This window comes from Panthera leo, chromosome F3 (genome assembly GCF_018350215.1).
Source record: "Panthera leo isolate Ple1 chromosome F3, P.leo_Ple1_pat1.1, whole genome shotgun sequence".
Lineage (NCBI taxonomy): Eukaryota > Metazoa > Chordata > Mammalia > Carnivora > Felidae > Panthera > Panthera leo.
The window spans coordinates 54,162,536-54,186,859 of record NC_056696.1 but is presented as its reverse complement, the minus strand read 5'-3'; the positions used below and the strand labels follow the sequence as shown (position 1 = coordinate 54,186,859).

Genomic DNA, 24,324 nt, shown 5'->3' with positions numbered 1-24,324 from the left:
AGCAAACGGCCTCCCCTTGCTTTCGTTCCCCCGGAGAGGTCGCGGCCCTTGTTGCCCTGGGTCAAGCTGCACGTCCACAGGACCCTCCTGGAGCCGTCACCGAGGTGCTGATATGTGCTTTCTTGGCTTCTCTGCCCATCTTGCGTTTTGTCGTTGTGTTTGGCCACCGTATTTCTCACCTTTCAGAGGTGGCCGGTTCTCTCGCGCCAGCTGATGACACAAAGGCCACCGAACGCAATCCGATTTAGGGGCATGAGATTACCTAAATCACCAAGATACCCTAGCTAGCAGCATCACTCACGGGTCTCTTCCTCTTTCAATGTCCTTTGAGTGGCAATAGCGCGACAGAGACTCTGAGGTGTTTTAGTTTAGATATTTGCAAAGTATTCGGGGGGACCTGACACCATGCGAGGGACAAGCCCAACAGGAAGAAGCCGCCTGTGATCTTTCAGTGAGGTCCTCATTTAAACACATGTAAGTCGCAGGCGAATGCTTTTAAGAAAAATGTCAGACTTCTCTTGCTGGTTTTTGGAATTCTGAATTATTACGGAGTCACTTTTCTGGTACTGACGTAGTTATCAGAGATGCCTCAGGTGTAAAAGAAAATAAAATAGGATTTTGACATTTTAACATGTTTATTTCTTGATATACAAACAGTGAATACCTCTGACAAACGGCTTGTGTATTTGTGTCAAGGGATTACTTTTCTTTTCACCTGTTGTTTGTAAGTCACTTTTGGCTTTAAACTAGTGATTCCCAAACATGGCCACATATTGGAATCACCTGAAGAGCGTTCAGAATTCCTGACATCCTCCACCCACAGAAGTTAGGGGATTAATTGTGGCCCGGGCTTCTGAACAGTTAAAAAATCATCTCCGGGTGATTCAAACGGGCAGATGTGAAAACATATGAAGAAAACGTAAATTGTTACACGTTCCTCAAAGAGGCCAGGGAGATCCTAAAAAAATAAAAACTTCTCGCACATTGGCTCTGAACTTTTGTGAGGGTTTTAGACTATTTTTTTTTTTAATATCATGACAAAAGGATTAAGCCTTGTTTTTAATCACAAAGCCAATGAGATGCATTTGGATTGCTTCAGCCACCACCTCCCCTCAACGTCCCCCTCACACACTGCCTGGTCGTCTCTTCCCATCCATCCTTCCCCAGACACATGGGGGACATGTTCTATTAGATGACTCCCACTCCACATCTTTTATATGGTCGTGTCCCATATAAAAGCAGAAATGTGCCTGGATGGCCCAGTTGGTTAACCATATAAAAGCAGAAATACCTGCTCCAAAGCTTATGCAGAATATCTCACAATCCCCTTTAAGGAAAAAAAAATCCTGCTCATTTGACCTTTCCATGTGCTTTCAAGTGAATTTAGGTGTGGTTTAAATACCTGTTTTTCCCTACTTAAAAAAAAAAAAAAAAACAGAAGCAAAATTAGAACAAAATTCATTTCTCACAATGACCTGTCTTACCTACGTTTTCCAAGCTTCAGATTTAGGTAAGCAAGAGGTAGAAATGGTAACGGAAATGAGAGTCTTTCACTCTCGGGCCTATGCAAAAAACTTTAGGTACATTTTGCTTTTTGCCAACTTTCATTTGCGATTAATCTGTAAAAAAAAGAGGTGTGTTTAAGTTTCTTGTTTCATCCACGATAGTTTATGAACTGCGTGGATTCTTCCGTAGTCCAATAGATACCGAAGTGGTTAAGTCAGGCTCTCAGGCCCTTTCGCATCCAGAAGTCTGGCTTCTCGGGCCCCTTGGTGGTGTGGAAAAAACAAAATGAAACAAGTAGCCTCAGATTGATTGCCCACCTCATCTTATTATGAAACAAAACAGAAAAGAATTTCAAAATATAATCCCCCTTTCCCAGGAGTATTTATCTTGTTCTCCATGAAGTTAAAGGTCTGAAATAATGTGCCCATCAGGGGCTCAATGTTGCATGTCCATGACAGTTGGTCCAAGGGCTTGTTATGATGGTAATGACCTCCTGAAACGTGAGCTTGGATCGCAACAATACTATTGCTACCAGCTCACCCGCTGGGAGAAATATTTTATTATTGTCAAATGTCCTCCATAGAGATTTGTTTTGCCTGTTCCTGTTTAAATTAAATTCAAAGCCGAACTGCATTACTATTTCTCTGGAGTATATTTGAGATAAACAACTAGTCTCAAAATTTAGGATTCCTGGCTAGTTCAAATTTGTTTATTAGCAGAAAAATTACAATAGGTGACACCATAGCTGCAGGAATGTTATGATTGCAGCCTCACAAGAGATTTACATACCAAGTCCATGACCTAAAAAAAAAAGAGAGAGAGAGAGAGAGACAGAGAACTCCCTCTTCATTACAGATGCCAGCCAGATTAATAATTAACTATTCCATCAATTGGACAACCTTAAAAAAAGAAAAGATGTCCCAATGTACTAATGCATTGCCGTAACATGCCACAGAATTTTGGCCATGAGAAAATTTGCCCCAAGTAGGAAGTGTTTTAAATTTAAAGTCATAAATCAAGAGTGTGTGTAAAAATATTTTTAAACAGCAGCCAACTATAAATAGCACAGAAGCCCAAAGCATGAATTAAAATGCTCTTTGAGCATGGTATACTTTTTCCAGCATTATTTTTTAAAAAAGAATTAAATGTCCTAGAATATACGGAATTACTTGGATCATTGGGCCACAGGCGCTGTAATGCAGCTTTGGCAAAGGATTCTGCAACAGTGAAGCTTCAGTCAATACACATTTTGTCACGTGCAGTCAAATTAAAATGGGACCTTACTCCACCAAAAAAAAAATGCCCGTTACCTTTGTGACAACATCCCGGAGGCCCATGTGTTCCATAATGGCCTGAACTCTGGAGAGCTGCTTTTGGGAAATGCAAATAAGCTGCTGAGAGGGGTGACTAAGGACCTAACAGGAAAACATTTCAGACTATTCAGACTAGCGGGAGCATTAAATCACAGTATTCACACTCCAGTCCCATCCGCCATGCTCAGCCGAATTTCACAGTTTTGTTGGGAAGTGAGGAACCGTCTGCTATTAAAGAAATAACAGCACTAACGTCAGAAGAGCAGTTTCTAAAATGAGGTCTAGGGCTATATGCAACGATTGGCTTTTTTTCCTTATAGACATTGGTTTCATGTCATTACAAATGAAAAATACTAAACATTAATGCAAAAAAAAAAAAAAAAGGAAAGAAAGAAAGAAAGAAAGAAAGAAAGAAAGAAAGAAAAAAAACCCTCCAGATCCTTTTGTATTAATCTGTTTGAGATTCGTTATCTCCACTAGACTTGTATTTTGCCTTGGTCTTCTTCCTTTAGTGAACAAAATGAATTGATAAGCCCTAAAGTATCAACTCTTTGCTTACAAGTCAAAACAGATATATAGCCTGTATTTTTAAGGACATGTATGGAAAAACATCCCTTCCTCCACAGAAATAAATATGTAGTTGAGAATAATCTCCAGGCTGGATAAGAAATAAACTGATGTTTAGATATGATGATGTTTTTACACATAAGGAATTCTATACCACGTGACTTCCTTGTTGTTCTGATTTAGTAAGATTGGGTTGTGCTGAATGAAGTAGATGGGAAAACGATGAAGAGAAGCAACGTGTCTTACTAGTTTCATGCTTGGACTTTGAGTCAGTAGTACATGGGTTCAAATTCCAGCTCTGTCACAAACCAGCTATGTGAACATGGTGCTCAACTCTATTCAACTTCAGTAAATGGGGATATAGATACTATCAAGACATCGTTATTTGAATTTGGGTAATTTAAGAAAATATCTTGTACCTAAGTAAAAAAAAATAGTTCATTATGGTGAAAAAAAAAATTTTCCCCCCAAGAGAGACTAGGTGAGATTCCAGGATAATCTAATTGAGACTGGGAGAAAACGTCATTAAGATGGGGAGGGGAGCAGTGGGGGTAGGTGTAGGTATTTCAGATCCAGATGTATATAGTATCTGCTTTGGAGAGTTAGTCTTGAGTGGGCAACACTGAAGTAGTTCAAAGTCAGCGTCAGTGTGGCTCTGCACATACAGGTCTGCCTGGAAAGCAGTCATGGACCTAACTATGTGCTGGCACCATGCTGGTTCTTTTAATGCATTAAAAAATTTAATATTTCCAGCGGCTTAATGGGGTAAGTACTGCTATCTCCAACTCATACATGAAACAGAGGGGGCTTCAAGAAGTTAAATAACTTGTACAAGGGCCATCTAGTTAGTACAGAGTCTAACTAAATTTGAATCCAATTCATCTAAATCCTGAGACTAGCATCTTAAAACATTAACTCTGTATTTAACAATTTCTCGAAATTGAATAATAGTATATCTTTTTTTCTTATTTGGACATATGGGACACAAGGTTGGATCAATCCTACTGCTTTCATGAAAGAATACTATATTCATCCTCTGGCATCAAGTTCATTCCCTTCCCCCACCATAAAGCTCTTTGTGAATCCTTGGAAAATACGAAATGTTGATCTGTGTGTATAAGAATTTTTATATACAGAAATTGTGCTGTGTTGACTATCGAATGCTGTTTCTTACTTTTACTCTGCACTAGGTTTTTAAGACTTATCCATGTTTGGGGAGAAAATCTGCTGCATAGTAAACCATATCGCATTTTATCTGTTCTCTTTGTGATGAATGATAAGGTTGCTTTCAATTCCTTAATACAATCAATAATGCAATGAACATCTTGGGGTGTTTTTCCTTACAGACCAATGTAATTATTTTTCTAAGTTATATGCCCAGGAGGGGGTTACTGAGTTATTGACCATTTATATGTTTATTTTCACTACAGAAATTATTCTACAGGATTAGAGCAGTTTGAACTCCCAGCAGCACGGTGTTTGAATTTTATTTTCCTTCAGCAGCACGTGATACTATTTTGCTCTTAAATTTTTACTAATTTGATTATTTAAAAACTAACATAGTATTGGTTTGACTTAAACTTCTCTGAACATCTTATTCTTGTGCTAGATCAGGCTTTCTTTTCTGCGAAGCCTATTTATAATCTGTATATAAAGAGCAAACTCGTTTGTCTGTTGGGTTCTTATCACTTTCTTGTTCATTTGCAGGAGTTCTTTGTATATTCTAGATATTGATCCCTGTCAGTTTCGGGTTTTGTGAATGCCTTCTAGTCAGTCATGCATCTAGTAACTTTGGCCTTTGTCTTTGTTCACTAGAAATTATTAATTTTGATAAAGTCATACTCATCAGTTTCTTCATGTCTTCAGAGTTAAAAATATATGTTTCTAGTGTTTTTGCAATTACTTCTATAATACAAATTTCACATTTAGGTCTTTTATAATCCACTTCGGATATTTTTAATGTGATGTAAGTTTTTCCTTGTTCCCTACCAACTTTGTTTTTCCCTACCAATGTATAATGTCACATCTATATTATACCAAATTACCGTATATAGAAAAGTCCATTCCTTGATTTTTTTAAGTTTCTTTTTCTTTCTTTCTTTCTTTCTTTCTTTCTTTCTTTCTTTCTTTCTTTCTTCATTTATTTATTTGAAAGAAACAGAGACAGTGCAAGTGAGGAAGGGACAGAGAGAGAGGGAGAGAGAGAATCCAAAGCAAGCTCTGCACTGTCAGCACAGAGCCCGATGCGGGGCTCGAACTCGCCAACTGTGAGATCATGACCTGAGCTGAAACCAAGAGCTGGATGCTTAACGAAATGAGTCACCCAGGTGACCCTCTTCATTTTTTTTGTTTTTGTTGTTGTTGTTCTTCTCTTTGACAATCTCTATGGTATTGACATAATACTATATTTATCTTTGGACAATCTCTATATTATTGACATAATATTATATTACTATACTTTACTATACTATTACTATATTTATGACTGCATTTTATTGGTAGTATATTTTAATTCTATATTTTATTATTTTATTTCTATAGTTTTGTAGTTTGCCTTAATGTCTGAGAGAATGCATCTTTCACTCATCCCCACACACTTTGTCTTATTTTTTCAAATTCTTCATTTTTTGGAAAATTTTATTCTTTCTCATAAATTTCAAAATGTTTTTTGGGGTGCCTGAGTGGCTCAGTTTGTTGAGCATCTGACTTTGGCTCAGATCATGATCTCACAGCTCCTGGGTTCAAGTCCCAGGTCGGGCTCTGTGCTGACAGATCAGAGCCTAGAGCCTGCCTCTAATTCTGTTTCTCCCTCTCTCTCTGTCCCCTCCCCTCCTTGGACTCTGTTTTTTTCTCTCAAAATAAATAAATGTTAAAAAACATTTTAATTTTCAAAATGTTTTTTCAAGTTTTCAAAATGATTACCCTATAAATTTTAGAAGAATTTTTAACATACAAATTAACCTGAAAAAATTAACATTTTTATAAATCAAATGTAATAAACATATTGTCTCCATTTTTTTCATATTTTCTTTTATTTCTTTGGTAGAGATATTTTTTAATTACCTGCATAAAGTCTTAGAGATGTCTTACAGGTTTTTTTTTTAAGTTTGTTTATTTTGAGAGACAGAGAGAGAGTGTGTGTGTGAGAGAGAATGGAAGGGGCACAAAGAGAGGGAGAGAGAGAATGTCAAGCAGGCTCTGTGCTGTCAGAGCCGGAAGTGGGGCTCAAACCCACAAGCCGAGCAGCGAGATCATGACCTGAGCCAAAATCAAGAGTTGGACACTTAACTGACTGAAACACCCAGGCTCCCCAAAGGCTTATTGTTTGAAAGTCAAATCCTGGATGATTTATGGATTTATAGCTGTTACCAATTACGACAACTTCTTTTCTATTATATGAGTGAACCGTTTGTTTTTGAATAAAAGAATGATACTACATTTTGCGAATTGATCTAATACTTGGGAATTTGCTGCGCATCCTCATTAGTTGTAATCATTTGTTTACAGACCTGGATTTTCTACAGAAATTATCTACATTCACTCTAAATTTAGACTGCAGACTGATTGGCTTATTTCTGAAGCCATCTCTTTCTCATTGCGCCTTATTACAGGCGGTTAAGAGCAGTCGACTCACGCTTTTCGCATTCTGACCATAAACCATCCTGCCCAAACCCATAAATCTGTTAGATTCATTTTCTTTCTTCCAAGTTACTGAAGGCAAAACTTTTACAAATGGGTTGCCAGTATATAACATGAATTGCCATTTTTCAGCCTTCAAAAACATCTTTCAGCTTTCTATAAGAGTTCCCCACTGCCTTTGTCCTCAAGCTACTTCCACATATTTTAGGTTTTCATTATGGCAGCAGCTCCCTTTCTAGGTACTGATTTTTCTGTCCATCAGTTTTTGTTGCGTAACAACCTGGAAACCCCAGTGTGGAATAAAATAGCTAGTTATTTCTTGGAGTTGGTTGGGCTGCCTAGATAGGGCTTGACTGAGTGGCTCTCCTTTGACCTGTGGCTCCAGGGGGCTCAGGTCTGCCCCTCCCATCTCACTCTAGGGTCTGGGCCGAAGGGCCAGCAAACTACTTTAGAAGATGCTCTTACCATGATGGTCACAGAGGGCACAAGAAAGCAAGTCCCAAGGCACAAGCACATTTCAAGCTTTTACTTGTCTCCTGTCTATTTACCTCCCATTGACCAAAGCGAAGCATGTGGCCAAGTTCAAAGTCAAACAACAGGGCAATATGCTGTGCAATTTTGTGGAAGAAACTTCAAATTTATATGGCAAGGGATGTAGATATAGGTGGGAATAAAGAAATAGAAGCCACAATTCAATATGACATAAATGCTTTCATAATTTCTTTTCAATTTGTAATTTTTTAATGACTGTTTTCAAGCCACCCATTTTCCACTCAATACTGCTCTAGCAGTATTCCACAAATTGTCACATGCATTGTTTTGCTGGCATTCGGTTCTAAATATTCTATAATTTTTCTCATTATTTTTCTCTCTAATTGAGGGCTTTGTACCAGCATGCTATGTGTGTATATATTTGCCAGAATATGTTTTATAATATTTTTTACAAATATGTCCTGTTATTGATTTCTAATTATATTTTGTTATGGTCAGAGAACATAGTCTATATGAGGTTGAAACATGGAATTTACTAAAGATTGCTTTGTGGCTAAATTAGGATCCAGTCTCTGAGAACATTCACTTGTGTTCAAAAAGAATGTGAATACTCTGAGTTGTGGGTAAATTTTTCATCTTAACACATTATTAATGTTATTTAATATTTGATCACTGTTTATTTTTGTCTGCTTGATATTAGAGCTTCTTGGTGGAATGTGTTAGACTCTCCACTTATAATTATTGATTTATTTGTATCTTTGTCAGTTAAGACTTTATATATATTGAGCCTATATCATCAATTACATATATGTTTATTATCTTCATGACAGTTTAATCATTCATTCTCTTTTCTTTTTCTTTTAAAATTTCTTTTAAAATATTTTTAAACATAGGAAGGGCATAAGACATAGATATTCCTTAAAGAATTCTCATGAAGTTAATGCTCACAAAAGTATCAGTGGGGTAAAGAATGAAAACATCGTGAATTTCAAAAACATCACAGCTATGCTCCTTCCTTAAAACAGATTATCATGATCTACTTTTTTTTTTCTAATGGTACATCTCTAAACAGCATAGTAGAAGTTTGTCTGCTTGTGACATTTATATAAATTGAATCATACACTATATAGCATTTTGTGACTGGGTTCTTTCAGTCAGAATTACTTTTTTGTCTAGTGTTTGTTTTTTGAGAGAGAGAGAGGGAGAGAGAGGGAGTGGGGGAGGGGCAGAGAGAGAGAGAAGGAGAGAGAATCCCAAGCAGGCTCTGTGCAACACAGAGCCCAATGCCGGCTGGAACCCATGAACCCATGAACCCACAAACTGTGAGATCATGACCTGAGCTGAAATCAAGAGTTGGACCCTTAACCAACTGAGCCACCCATGTGCCCTTCAATCAACATTACTTTGGAGAAATTCATCCGTGTTGTGATTAACAGTAGTTCGTTCATCTTCAGTGCTGTATACTACTGTTTATTTTTCCAAATGATGGACATTTGAGTTATATATAATTTTTGCTAGTACAAACAATGCTTCTGTAAACTTACTTGTTCGCCACACCACCTGGCTCATATGTACACACAGTTGTTACTATCCTCTAAGGAGTAGCATTGCTATATTGTAGAGCCAGCATATATTCAAATTTAGTTAATTCTAAACTATTTTCTGAAGTGGTTGTACTAATATACTTTCCCACCAACAATATGGGAGAAAGTTCTAAGCATCTGAATGTTACTGCATGCCTTTAAATTTTAGTCATTTTCATGACTACATAGTAGTATTTAAATTTTTTTTAACGTTTATTTATTTTTGAGACAGAGAGAGAGACCCAGCATGAATGGGGGAGAGTCAGAGAGAGAGGAAGACACAGAATCTGAAACAGGCTCCAGGCTCTGAGCGGTCAGCACAGAGACCAATGCGGGGCTCAAACTCACGGACCGCGAGATCATGACCTGAGCCAAAGTTGGATACTTAACCGACTGAGCCACCCAGGCGCCCCTATGTAGTAGTATTTTATAATGGCTTTCATTTTCATTTCCCCAAGGACTAGTAATATCAAGCACTTTTTAAATACTTTTATTAGCCATTTCGATATCTTTTTGTGAAGATTCTGTTCCGGTTAATGGCCTCATCCCACACTTCTGGTCATCTGTACTTATTGATTTGTAGGTATTTTTAGTAGTTTGTAGGTAAGAAGCATTTGTGGGTTATATGTGTAGCCAATAACTTCTCCAACTCTGTAGCTTACATCTTCATTCTCCAATGCTATCTTTTGATGAAGACGTTCTTAATTTTAACATGATCCAAATTATCAGTCTTTTTCTATAACTTGTGCTTTCAGTCCCCTATTTTTTTAAACGTTTCACTCCTTTGAGGCTGTGAAAATACTTCCAAAAATTATCTTCTAAAAATTGTATTGTTCTACCTTTCTCTTTTAGGTATTCAAATTATCTGGAACTGATTTGTGTGCACGACATAAAGTGGAGATCAAGTTTTCTTTTTGTTTTTCTATATGGGCATCCGATTGGGCAAACACCCTTTATTAAGAAGACAGACCTTCGTCTGTAGCTCTATAGTGTCACCTTTGATATACATGGATCTGTTTCTGAGTCCCCTCTTGCACTCATTCATTTGTCAACCTTTGTGCCAATCCTGTACGTTAATTACTTCCTAAAACACTTGTAAGACTTGATCAATGACGGGGCAATTCTACTTCATTATTGTAGTTTTCCTAAGTATCTTGTCTTTTAGCCTTTCTATATAAAATATAGCATCATTTTGCTAATTCACACATGCATGCACACACACACACTCGTTCAAATTTTCACTGAGGGGCACTTTGGTGGCTCAACTGGTTGAGTGTCCGACCTCAGCTCAGGTCATGATCTTGGGTTTGTACGTTCCAGTGGGTACAGAGCCTCCTTCTCTCTCTGCCCCTCCACTGCTCATGCTCTCTCTCTCAAAAATAAATAAACATTAAACTCTTTAAGAAATTTTCATTGCTAGGGCACCTGGGTGGCTCAGTCAGTTAAATGTCTGACTTTGACTCAGGTCATGATCTCATGACCATGTTTGTGAATTTGTGCCCCCCCATCTGGCTCTGAGCTGACAGCTCAGAGCCTGCGGCCTACTTCAGATTCTGTGTCTCTTTCTTTCTCTGTTCCTCCCCCACTCGTGTTCTCTCTCTCTTAAAAATAAATACTTAATTTTTTTTAAATTTTCATTGAGATGGCATTGATTCTATAGATCAATTTGTAGAAAATTTGTATCTATGTTACAGTGAGACTTCCAATTCATGAGTATCTTATAACTCTCATTTTTATTTTTCTTGAGTTTTTTTTATGCTTTTAATAAAACAGCATCTTTAAAACAGTTCTTGGGGCACCTGGATGGCTCGGTTGAGCGTCTGACTTCGGCTCAGGTCATGATCTCACAGTTCAAGCCCCACATAGGCCTTGCTGCTATCAACGCAGAGCCTGCTTGGGATACCTTTGTTCCCCTCACTGTCTGCTGCTCCCCTGTTTGGGCTCTCTCTCTTTCTCTCAAAAGTAAATAAAGATTTAAAAAAAAGAAAGTTCTTATAGCATATACATTATAAGTATATGAATCATTTTGCTACTTTTGTAAAGGACCTATGTCTATATTACTTTTTAAATTTTCATGTAGTTTTTTACTAAAATATAAAATAAAAATTGATTTTGTATATTTATTTTGCATTTGTGAACCTGCATAAACTTACCTATTAATTCTAATAATTGTCTAAATGTTAGATAAATTATTATCCAATAATTTATACTTTTCACATACCCAAACATATCTTTCACACATAATTACTATTTTAATTCTTCCTTCTCAATCCTTATATCTTTTACTTGTTGTCTTTGTCTTGTTGCACTGGTAAAGTCCATCATTCCACGTCAAATAAAACTTGTCAGAGCAAGAACCTTTGCTTTACTGCCTATCTCAAAGAAATAGGGTTCAACTTTCAGCCTTAATTTTGATGTAGGTTTCTTGTAGATAGCCTTTAATAGACTGAGGATGTTTCCTTCTTTTCCACTTGTTGCTAAGAGTTTTTAAAATTCCTGGACTTTGCATTTTATCTAATACCTATTCTTACATCTACCGAGATATTCTGTGATTTTTCTCCTCTCTTCTAGTAATGTGGCAACATATATTGATTGTTATTTTCCTGTAAAACTGATTTTGCATTCCTAAAATAAACTTAACATGATCATGGTATATCAATCTAAATGTTGCTGAATTTGGTTTGCTTATGTTTTGCTGAAAAATCTTGGCATCTCAGTTGATGAGCAAGAAAAGTAAAACTTCCTCTTTTCATAATATAACTCTCAGGCTATGATATAAAAATTATCATAAAATCAGTTTGAAGAGTGGTAACTTTTTTTATCTTCTCTGGGACAATTTGTACGAGAATCAGTCTGATTTATTGTGTTATTTCTTTGGTAAATGCATCAAAGAATTTGCAGTGAAACCATACGGGCCTGACATTTCTCTTGATAAAACCATTCAATGGTTTGATAGGACCATTCAAATTTTTAAATCTCTTCTTGGATATTGTTTGTTAGTTTTTACTTTCATAGGAAATTGTACATTTAATCTATTTGTTAAATTTATTGGAGTAAAGTTGTACAGTTTTTCCTTATTAATTTTTTTTAGTGACTTGAAAGTCTAAAGTAGAGGGGTGGTCTTAATTTCCCATGGCTACTGTAACAAATTGCCACAAACTTGCTAGTTTAACAAGAGACATTTATTCTCAGGCCAGAAGTCTGAAATCAGCTTCACTGGTCCAAAAATTGAGGTGTCAACAGGGCTGCGTTCCTTCCAGAGACTCTAGAGGATCATCCATTCTTTGCCTCTTCCAATTATGGGGGGTGCTAGCTCACCTTGCCTTGTGGCCATATTATTCCAATCTTCAAATGTCTTTTGGGTCCATCTTCGCATGGCCTTCTCTCTCAGTAGGTTATCTCCTCCTGACTCTCCCTTATAAAGATATTTGTGATGGCATTTAGGACCCACCAGGATAATCTAGTATAATCTCCCCATCTCCAGATCCTTAACTTAATCACATCTGTACAAACCCTTTTCCAAATAAGGTAACATTTACAAGTTCCAGGGATTAAGACCTGCTATCTTTGGGGGGTATTACTTAGCCTGCTACAGTGGCATTTCCTTTTCCACTAGAAATTCCTTTTACATTGGATATCTGTATACTCTTATTTCTTAATCAGTCTCTCCCAAGTTTATGAATTAAAATTTTTTTTTCAAAGAACAAACTTGGATTTTCCCCCCCTTCTAAGATTGCTGATATGTCAATTTCCATTCTCAAATCTATCTTTTATTTGCTCCTTAGATCATGTGCTTTGTTTTTTTATCTTCTTGAGATAGATGCTTACCCACTTAGTTTTCATCTTTTCTAATATTATGGAATTTCCTCTTTGACAGCTTTTGCTGGACGAAATACTTATTTTGTTAGCAGTAAATTCAAAAGGATTTCTAATACCTCAATCTCTTTCTGCTTGATTGTAGTTTATATAGGAGTATATTTCTTGATTTCCTTCCGTTATTAATTTCTATCTTAATTGCACTGTGGGTAGACAACACACTCTGTACAAATTCAGTACTTTGAAATTTGTTGAAACTTACTTTGTGACTCCGTATATGGCCAGTGTTTGTAAATGTTCATGTTTGTTTGAAAAGAATGCAAATTCTTCAGTTGCTAGGCTCAGCATTATATATATTTCCATTAGGTAATCTTTACTGATCAAACCTTCTACAATTTTTATTATATTCTGAAATTCTACTGATATTTTGTCTGCTTATTCTACCAGTTCCTAAAAGAAATACTTCTTTTAACTATCCCAAGAGGATTATTGATTTGTTTACTTCTCATTATAGATTTCTCAATTCTTTAAATTTTTGTGGCTGTATAAATTTAATTTCTTGTGTGGTTTTGGCAAATGACATCTTGACCATTCGAGCATCCTTCTGTAGCTCTAGGATCCATTTTCCCCTAAAAGTCTATTTTTTTCCTCATAGTTCCACTAGTGTTACTTGTTTTTTCATGATACATGTCTTTCCTCCCTTTTTTGGCCCCACTCTCTTCTCCTGTTCCACAATGACAAATTGGATGGGATGCAGGGAAGAAAAAAGCCCAACAAGAAGACCCGCCCTTGCCTTTCCAGCCTCTCCTGTGTTTTGTCTGTTCCTCTTCACCCTCTTGGTGTGGTTTTCCTCCCACACGGTACCCCAAGTATTCCTCACACCGGGTGTTTTTTTCTTAATACTTAGTAAGTCCATCTCATTTTTGTGGCATCTTCAGCGTTGAGTGTAGGGGGCAATAGAAGCAGTTCACGCTAGTTAATACTCCTGATGCTTTTAAAGGAAAAACAAGTCGGGGATCTCCAAGGTTCACTTATTTTTTATCATAATGTTACTTAAATAATTACATCTGAAAAATTCTGTGCACTCCGACCGCAATTACACAACAAAGCAACTCTACAAAGTAAATATAAAACAAATGAATAAATTAAGCGATCGATGATGCTATTTTCTTAAAACCAGATTATTTGGCACAAATAATTCGGCACAAATTTTACTGTTGTGGTGCCAACCAATAAAATCCAGGTCCTATCGCACTTGGAATTTATGTGCTATTGGGAATGCAGGTGTGGGGAAGGTTGGGGGGGGGGCAGGCACCTCATGAGCCAAGTCATGGGTGTCTGTGAGCGTCTACATTTGCCTGGCCAGTATCCCTGCACTCAAGGGACTAAGGTCTTAAATACTCCCATGCTGATAAAATCACCATGACAACTCAAGAGAGAATCCATGTGGAAACAGAAATGCATTTTCCCTCTGAGTTTTTGAGCCAGGAGCCCCACATTTTCATATTGTACTACCTCCTGCAAATTATAGGGTCAGCCCCATTTGTGAATTTGAGGCTACCACTTTACTCTGTGTGAACTATCCTGAAACCTCTGCTCTAAAGCATATTGCGTTATCTTTTAGCATGCATTTGGTGCCCAGATAGCACCATATAAACCTATGTATTTTTAAATTTAAATCCAAGTTAGTTAACATATAGTATAATAATGATTTCAGGTGTAGTGTTTAGTGATTCATCACTTCCATATAACACCCATTGCTCATCCCAACAAGTGTCCTCCTTAACGCCCATCACGCATTTAGCCCACCCCCTCACCCAATACCCTGCCATCAACCTCAGTTTGTTCTCTGTATTTGAGTCTCTTCTAGTTTACCTCCCTCTCCCTTTTTATCTTTTCTTTCCCTTCCCCTATGTTCTTCTGTTTTGTTTCTTAAGTTCTACATGAGTGAAATCATATATTTACCTTTCTCTGGCTGACTTATTTCACTTAGCATAATACCTTCCAGTTCCATCCACATAGTTGCAAATGGCAAGATTTCATTCTTTGGTGGCTGAGTAATACTTCATTGTATGTATATACCACATCTTCTTTATCCATTCATCAGTTTGTGGACATTTGGGGTCTTTCCATAATTTGGCTATTGTTGATAGTTAGGGTCCATGTGACCCTTCAAATCGGCATTTTTGTAACCTTTGGATAAATACCTAGTAGTGCAATTGCTGGATCATAGGGTAGCTCTATTTTAAATGTTTTGAGGAACTCTCATACTGTTCTCCAGAGTGACTCTACTGGTTTGCATTCCCACCAAAAGTGCAAAAGTATTCCCTTTTCCCTACACCCCCTCCAACATCCCTTGTTTCCTGAGTTGTTCATTTTTAGCCATTCTGACGGGTGTGAGGTAGATAGCATTATATATTAAATATACCTCTATTACTTTTTTCGTGGTCCTGAAACAATCTTACCCCAAAGTAATTGGTGGGAACACTTGGTGGGAAACCAGGGAGGTACCGAAGCATGCTTAGTTTAAATGTGTTTGCACAAAATTAACTTTAAGATTTCTTAGGAAGAGTTCTTTTACCCTACAATATGAGAACACCAAAGTAGAATGAAACCATGAATTTAGCACATGAATAAAAAATAACCATCTCTGAAGATTCAAGCTGAGTTAAAGGTAGATCCCCCAAATTAAAATCTTAATATGGTTTTACTTTACTTACCTATAGAGAAATTTGCTTGACATTTCCTCACACTGTTGATAAGTTGGTCAGTCACCAGGCTAAAGTCTTGCCAAACATGAAATAAGCTAAAGTCAATGTAACTGACATCCCTAGGAAGCGATGGCATTGCATATATGTTGCTGTTTTTCAAACGATCTATGGCTTTTCCAGTTAGTATTTGCCTCATCTTGTGGTTTCACTCATGAGAAGTGTTGGACTTGTATATTTGCCTGTAGTGGTAACTCTCTCTTTTTTTTCCCTATCTGCTTTGGTAATTTTCTCATAATGGCCTTAGAGTAAACTAAACTATTTCTGAAAGCTCACATTGTTTCACACACGTGAATTTTTGTATTTTACGAAGTGATTTGAATGTGAATTTCAGAAGACTCTTGGAGACTTTCTAAGTGAAGCTTCCAATGAATATTTCAGCATACTGGTCTAGGTATACCCACAGTAGCTAACAAAATAGGACCATGGAAAGAGGCAATATTAGAGCCCAATTAATATAAAATACAGATAGCTCTCTTTATACTATGCTTTTCTAGTGTAAACAGAGTCATAGCATATTAAAGCTGGAACTGACTGCATGGGTTATCTGGCCCAATTCATTTATGGTACAGGTGAAAGAACAGACTGAGAGGGTTTGGGTCTTGCCCAGCATCCTGCAGTTAGCTACTTGCTTTTCCATCTTTCTCCTATTTGGTGCCATGCCCTCATCATTCCATGCTTCAAATGTCGCTGTCATATACTAATTGACTCACTTTTCCTCTCTCCTCCTTTACCATCTATCTTGGGTCTCAGATTAATCATCATAAAATCTTCTAGTTAATACAATTGTCTGTCACAACAGGAACAAAGTTTCTTTTTTCTGGCACTAAGCACCCTCTCTGACCCAACCTCGATAAGACAGCCTTATCTCCGAAAATCCCAGAAATCAAATCCTACCCTGTGTCTCCTCTTTCTTTCTCCTTTCCTACCTTGGCTTACAGTGATGCACCTCCCCTGCCTTCACCTCTCCAGGAACTTGCCCCCAGCTGGTGTTTGCCCCTACTTTTCTTGACTTCTTGTTGATCTGTATCACATGATCTAATTTTTCTTTCAGATTATGTGTTTCAAACTAGAAGGCAAATAACTCCAAGCCAGAGTTCTTTTCCCAGATTTTTATATGTATCATTTCTAACCTACCATAGTGCTACGGGGCACAGAGGTTGGAACCAGCCCAATGACAGAGGCCCTCGACCAGCAACTATGTTCTTTCTCCCTCCCTCTCTTTTACTGTTTTTTTTTTTCAACCAGAAAACACAATTCTGAGAGATATCCTTGCTTCTTCACCTTCTTTAGATCATTGTTCAAAGCCTCAGTGACATAATCACTTACTTACACTGAAAACCCCATCCCCAGCCTCACTATCCCCTTTTACTGCTTACTTTTTCTCCAAAGCAATTATCACCTTCAAACATTTCTCTAGAGAATTCCCTCCTTATTTGCTTATTGCCTGTCTCCCCTCATAGAAGGTAAGCTCCATGAAGCAGGATTTGTGTTGGTTTTGTTCATGACCACATGACATGTGCATAGGACAACATCTGTTACACAGGCCGAGAGCCCATCATGCACTGGCTGCTGTGGTATCTGAAGAAGGATGTGAGAAACCAGACCTCTTCCTTGCAATCCTATAGTTTGGGTGAGATAGAGAGGAGAAGCTTTGAATGAATAATTGAACTGTAGGGAGTCCATACAAAAAGGAAATACTGGCTTCTAAGGAGTGTGAAGTGAAAGTCCTAATCCAGCCTCTCTGGGTTGATGCAGCCCTCTAGAAATAAGAAATATTTGACTGAAAACAACCAGCTGTTAGCTCCCCTGAGGAAAGAGTGGAAAGGAGGGAGCATAAATTGATTTGGGGATCTTTTTTTCCCCCCTTTTCAAATTTTTATTTAAATTCTAGCTAGTTAGCATACAGTGCAATATATTGGTTTCAAGAGTAGAATTCAGTGATACAACACCCAGTGTTCATCACAGTGAGTTCCCTCCTTAATACCCATCACCCATCTAGCCCATCCCCCATCCATCTCCCTCCATCAACCCTCATTTTGTTCTCTACAGTTAAGAGTGGTTCAGGGGATCTTAAATGAAGCTATGCACCAAATGCATGCTCAATGATAGTAATTAGAGGCCAATTTTTGACCTCCCAGTTGTACTTTAAACCACATTTGATAACATGCAAATCAATTTTTGGGTGCCTGGATGTTTGCCTTTCTGGTTAGTTCTTTCAATCCCCAGCAACACTGACACATTCCCAACATGAATTCCCAAATTAAGACCGCCATATACCTTACAATATATTTCAAAGGAAAGTATAGACATAAATTAATAAGTAATAGGTCTTACAAAACAATCATTATTACAATGTTGACTAATTTCTGGGATGCCTGGGTAGCTCAGTCGGTTAAGTGTCTGACTCTTGGTTTCAGCTCAGGTCATGATCTCACAATTTTGTGAGTTCGAGCCCTGCATTGGTCTCTGTGCTGATAGCGTGGAGCCAGCTTGGGATTCTTTCTATCCCCTTCTCTCTCTACCCCTCCCAACTTGCACTGTCTCTGTCTGTCTCAAAATAAATAAATACACTTAAAAAAAATGAATATTGACTAAGTTCTAATTTTCTTCCTCTACCCAGCCACAAACATTTCCATCTGTGATTTTTTTAAGACCTTTTTTTTGTGTTTCCTCACATGCAATCTATAGGGCATTTCTGTCTGAAGGCATAGAGCCTTCCCTTGGCTCGTGTCTGAGCTGGGTACCATCCAGACTCAATACAGTTTTCCTGGTGCTTTTATGGATGAGAAATGTGTTCTCATATTTTTTTACCCATGCCCCCCCCTTCAGTGGAAGGTGTCTATTCATTTCACTCAGGTTTAAAAGTAGAGGTATTTTTCTTGAAAATAAGTCTGTCATCATCTAGCTTTCTGTATAGACCCCACAAACTGCCTCCCCCTAACCCCAGTGAAACTGGTCAACAGTTAAGTTACTACTTCAGACCAGTTTTAATAAAGTTATATAAAAAGCAGTTTTCAAATTTTAACATCTTTGTTTTCAAACCGATACACGTGATCTATAAAATTTTACACACCAAATCCATACTCTTTGGCCTTCCTCAAAAGAGGTAGGGTAGAAGTTGACTCACATGAAAGGAGCCTATAAAACAGAAAGTTTTTTTAAAGGGACGAAAGGAGTAATCGTTATTTCAGTCTATATTTCCAGGACCCTGGGGATCGATGTTAGTATCTCCATTTTTTAGGTTAGAAAGCTGAGAAAGAGAGGAAGATCACCCAGAAAACAAGAAGGAGAGAATAAGACTTGTATCCAGGTGTATGTCTCTAAAGTCTGTGTCTTATCCACCTGCCAAGTGGCCTCCAGGAACAAATGGGTGACTAAGGCAAGATGAAAATAACAGAAATTAGAAACAATAGGGGAAGATAGTTTCTTTCTTTCATATAAAGCTTTTATTCAACAATTGTAGGTGATGAAGTAGCTTGTTCTGTGCTTGCTTGATTTTGGAACCAGTGTTTGATTCCTGAGCATAAGTTGCTAGATATTAGGAGTTCTTTAAACTTACTTAAAAAAATTTAAATTAGGATACCAGTGGAATCTTCTTTAAGCCAAATAATCTGTCTGAATATTTATACCATGGCCTGTGAAGACACTTCTACTGAGAAAAGTTGACAGTGATGAAAGAAGACAACAGGACACTGTCATATGTTAAATTGTAGCCAGTTAGGAGTTAAAAGGGAGGAAGAACCAAAACTCAAAATCTCCTGCCTTTTGCTTTACTTTTCAGAAATCAGAAGCAGTCCCTGGTGTGCCTTAATGTGACCCTTGGAGGTGCTCTCCTACAAACAAAGAAAGAGGAACTGTCCTGTGACTGGAGATCCGTTGGGAGATGGGTGAGTATGTGACCCTGCAGGAGCTAGAATCCCTCTGTCCAGGGACTTAGAACCCAGGAAAGAGGATCAAATACCACACAATTGGAACTATGAGAGGTCAAAAGAGAACGTAACCTTTACCAGGGCTGCTCAGAAAAGTTGTCAGAGAAGGTCCTTTGAGTTGGCGTGGTGTTCCAGAAAATCAGGGAGCAGGGAGGAGCCCTTCAGTAACCCTTGTCTGTAAATAGACACCAATAGGGGAATACATCCAGTTTGGAGTCTTCAAGTTCTATAAAAGGTCAGAGAACCTGGAAAATGCTAATTATGTGTCATGAAAATGATAGTGCAACCAAAAGGAACAAGTAGAAGAATTCATATCGTGGACAAAGAAGAGAATAAGCTAGCTTCAAGTTCAGTGAGTTTTACCTGGTGGTCCTAGGTGTTTTGGGAGCCATGGCTTTGGTGCGGACATGGCCAAATCAAGAACCACACTATGTATAACCAGTCCCTAAAATGGCACAGAAATGACATCAAAACAAAGTCATGGATGTCTTAAATGAATTGATCCCAATTTCCTAAGGAACACGTGCTTTCCAGGAAGCACAATAAGAAGGATCAGAAGAAGATGGAGACCAACAATGCCAAAGCCATGAGTGCATACGCTGAGGCTAGCAAGGCCCCTGTAAAGCCCAATGACATCAAGCCCACCGTCCCAAAGGGTAGCAGTTGCAAGCTCAGTCAACTCGCCTACATCGCTCACCCCAAGCTTAAAAAATGTGCTCTGCTCATATCACCAAGGCTCTCAGTCTCTGCCTGCCAAAGTCCAAGGCCAAAGTTCAAACCAAGGTTCAGGTGGCAGCTGTGGCTTCAGCCCCCAGAGGTACCCAGGCCCCCACAAAGTCTTTAGCATAGAGACTTCTGTCTGCTGTTATGAAGACAGAAGGACTGGAGTGACTCCCGGGCTTCTGTCTGCATGGGGCCGCTGTCCTCCTGGGCTATTTGTACAAATAAAGCTGAAGTATCTGTTAAAGAAAAACAAAGATCACTACCTGAAAGGAACGCTGACAGAGGCCCAGAATTATCAGGAGTCTTGATGATTACACCTGCGACATCACACAAGTTATGTCATCTTTTAACGCTTAGTTCCATCGTCTGGAAAACAAGGGAGTTGCATTAAATTATACATGAGGTCTCTCTCAGCCGTAAATTCTAGATAGGTGAAGAACATGTCTATAAGACGGGAACTGGGAAACCATTCATAGCATTTAAAGAAAACAATCAGGACAAGCAATGGGTTTAAATGAAAGGGGAAAAAGAAGTGTGCAATTAAAAATATTCTCATTTCCTTAACTTCTACATTAGGTCCCCTTACATATTATGAAATGATGACAGACAACCATTTACTAGGTACAATTTTGCTATAATAGCTATCATTTATTTGGGGCTTCCCATGGGTCAAAGTGCTGTATTTAGCACTTTAGATATTATATTTCATTTAGTACCTAAGACCTGTGAGGTAGGTGCCATGGTTGTTCACCCTTTGACAATGAGATTGAAGCTCGCAGAGCTGAAATATCTTTCCTTAGGTCCCATGCTACGTCCTAAGCAGCAGAGGTGGGATTGGATTCCAGTCTGTCCTCCTGCAAAGCACTTGATCTTAACCTTGACAGCCCACGGACTTAGACCAAGAATGACCAGATCAATTTGCAAGATCCCTTCTTTAATGTTGAGATCATGGAACAGCTGATAAAATTTTAAGTACAACTTTTTTTTTTTCTTCAGATGTTACCTATCAAAGAACAAATATCTAGTGTTTACAGAAATAAAAGTTCTATTACATTTCTTCATGTCAGAGTATACAGAGGGTTTATGTGCATCTGTGGGAAGAAAAGGAAATACAGCTGTTTTGCAGGTAATAACAGTTTATTTTATGTCCCATTTTCTTTAACAGTGATTGCTCTTACTTGGAAACTCTCCTGGCATTTTGTAGGCAATAAAAACGTAAGAAGAATGTTTTTTGCAGAGTTTCACAACCCTGGCCCCCAGTTCATAATCTGTGGCAGAAGGCATCTGCACCCTGATTCCAGAGTGGTTTATCGATATATCCAACAGAAGCATGCGAACCAGGGCCACACCTCTGGTGTGCTTCATGCCTCCGGTCGAATCTTCCATCAGTGGACCCTCCAACAGCATTGTGAGAAAACAAACAAACAAACAAACAAACAAACTTGCCAATTTGAGAGAATGCTGAGGGAAATGTTTCTCACAAGAAAGAAACAGAAATGGACTATTCCAAAATAAAATGCATAAGTTGATGTTAATAACACTTCATTGCTCTCCGATTAATGATCCTCGTCCAGACTCAGGGCTAGTCCAGAGCAATAGAAACTGTGTTCAATGCCTCAGAAAACTCCTTCTGAGCATCCTCATTGCTTACACTTCTGTAAGCTCCCACTCTCCTGATCTCTGTAAGGTCCCATTCCTGGTGGCCCTCGAGGGACAAGTTTTGTTCTCTGAAACTTCTCTGCTCTCCATTCAGGTCTCTTTGGGCCTTACTTGCTACTAATGAATTAATCTGGATGAATGGGTACAGGCGCCGCTGAAGTTTTGGCTCTTTAATTTTTGAAAACTAAAGCACCTATTTAAGTACCCCTATTCTGGGGGCACCTGGGTGGCCCTGTTGAGCGTTTGACTTCAGCTCAAGTCATGATCTCACGGTTTGTGGGATTGAGCCCTGCAATGGACTCCGTGCTGACAGCTCAGAGCCTGGAACCTGCAGCCTGCTTCAGATTCTGTGTCTTCCCATCTCTCTGCTCCTCTCTCTCGCGCTCTCTCTCTCTCTCAAAAATAAATACAAACATTAAGAAAAATCACTATTCTGAACCTAAGCGTGGTGCTAGGTGCTTCATGTAAATCAGCTTTGAACCTTCAAGAGCCCTGCGATATTGATATTTATGGAAGAGGAAGGGGAGGCCTGGAGAAGTGAAGGGATTTGCCCAAGTCCCATGGAGTTCACGTGGGAGATGGTGGTAGCAAAACCTGTGCTTTCCTCACTGTTGTGCATTTCCTCCCCATGATGTTTTAGTCATGCCATTGGAGACAGTGCTAAAATTATAGGCCCCTCAGGCTTCAAGCAGGCCCATGTGCACGAGTGAGAAAGGAGGAAGGGTGCTCAGCAGATCCATTAATCGTCAACTGAATCGACTCTGGAATGTTCTATCGTTCTTCTTCATTCTCTTGCTGCCACAAATATCTAATAGAATAATTAATAATAATACCTTATCATTCTCTCTTTCAGTTGTATAACAACTTTGTGGTATTGTTTCAGCTAAATCAAGAATGAGGTCTTAGTTCCAGGAGTGCTTATCTTCCCTAGCTGTTCCTTGGAGTAGCAACATTGCACCCTGGACATTTTGAATTCGTAAGTCTTCACTGAAAGGTACCGTGGAAACTTAGGATAATTTTATACTTGTTATTATTGTATCCCATTGCTAGAGACTTTGAGGAAACTTTATGAGTGTGAACGGTTGACATTTGTTTGTTTTAATGGCAATGACTGACTGGAAGAAAGGGATTAAGAGAATCTCATGGCCTGCTACTGTGTGTTGATATTGAGGTTAGCACATCCACGCGCAAACAGTTGAACAAGGTATTTTGCAATTTGTCATGACACACTCGATTCAGTTGATGACTTGGAGGATGATGCCGGCTTATGGTTCTGACAATAGGACCTCTGGAGTGAGCCCGAAAGCATACATATTTCAGCAGGTCTTAAAGATCATTTGGCAGGTCAGATTACCAAGAGCGACACCCAGTCAGTCCACAAGCAATAGCAAGGGGTGCATAGTGTAGTGTCTGTTCGCTGATCAGAGCAGGTGCTACAGAAAGTGCCCTCAGGGAAAGAGGGCTTGACTCTTAACCACTCCTACAAGCGAGAAAGCTGAGGAACAGCTTCAGAAACACTTGCCCAGACACAAGCTATTGGGAGAGAAATACAGCAGTATTTAAGCATTTACAAGCTATACCAGTGCCGGAGGCAAGCCGACCCTTTTCTCTGCTTTTGCACAAATGGAAAAAATACGAATTGCCATGGGATCTAAAAATATGCACCACAATGTTTGGGAGAAATCAAGCATCTCACATAATTTCAGAACGGGCTTCATTACCATGAACTATATGGATTTTTCACTCTTAGAACATGGGAAATGTGAACAGTTTTTATACCCAGAGAAGGAGGATTCCTTCTTTCCCTTGCTCAGAGATTTTGTCCTAAAGAATTTTTTTTTTTCATTTTCTTCTCATGGAAGTGTTACTTAAGAGGTTACATAACCAGTTCCTAATAAAGGATCTCGGAAATATCAGCAGTGTTGCTAGAAGTTCAGGGGTGAGATTTTGGTTTTGTTTGTTTGTTTGTTTGTTTTTGGGTTTTGTTTTTTTTTAGCTTTTGACGTTTCTGAGATGCTTCTGCAAATATGGCTCTTATAACATTATCTTAATATTCCTAGAAAATAGGGGGTTATCTCATGCAGACAAGGTGGCTTTTACTGACCTTTCAGCCACCAAGTCACGAAGTCTTACGGTATTCCTTGCATAATAATTGACATACATTTACAATAATGGATGAGTTAAATGGGGCTATTAAAAGACCTTAAGAAAAACCTCTCGTGTGAATACACATGTTAAGTAGCTATGTAATGTTTTTATGATCATTTCATATTTAAAGCTACTTCACACAATCCCTGGGATATAGGCTTAATTATCGTATAAGTAA

The 24,324-nt window shown here is 38.4% G+C and overlaps 1 long non-coding RNA gene across 1 annotated transcript; it reads left to right on the top strand.

Annotated features, from left to right (window-relative positions):
- LOC122211764 lies at nucleotides 1-21,724 on the top strand. Its single transcript, XR_006198820.1, has 3 exons — nucleotides 1-104; nucleotides 19,469-19,574; nucleotides 21,505-21,724. It is a non-coding gene; the product is annotated as an uncharacterized LOC122211764 (long non-coding RNA).
- The last annotated feature ends 2,600 nt before the right edge of the window (nucleotides 21,725-24,324 follow it).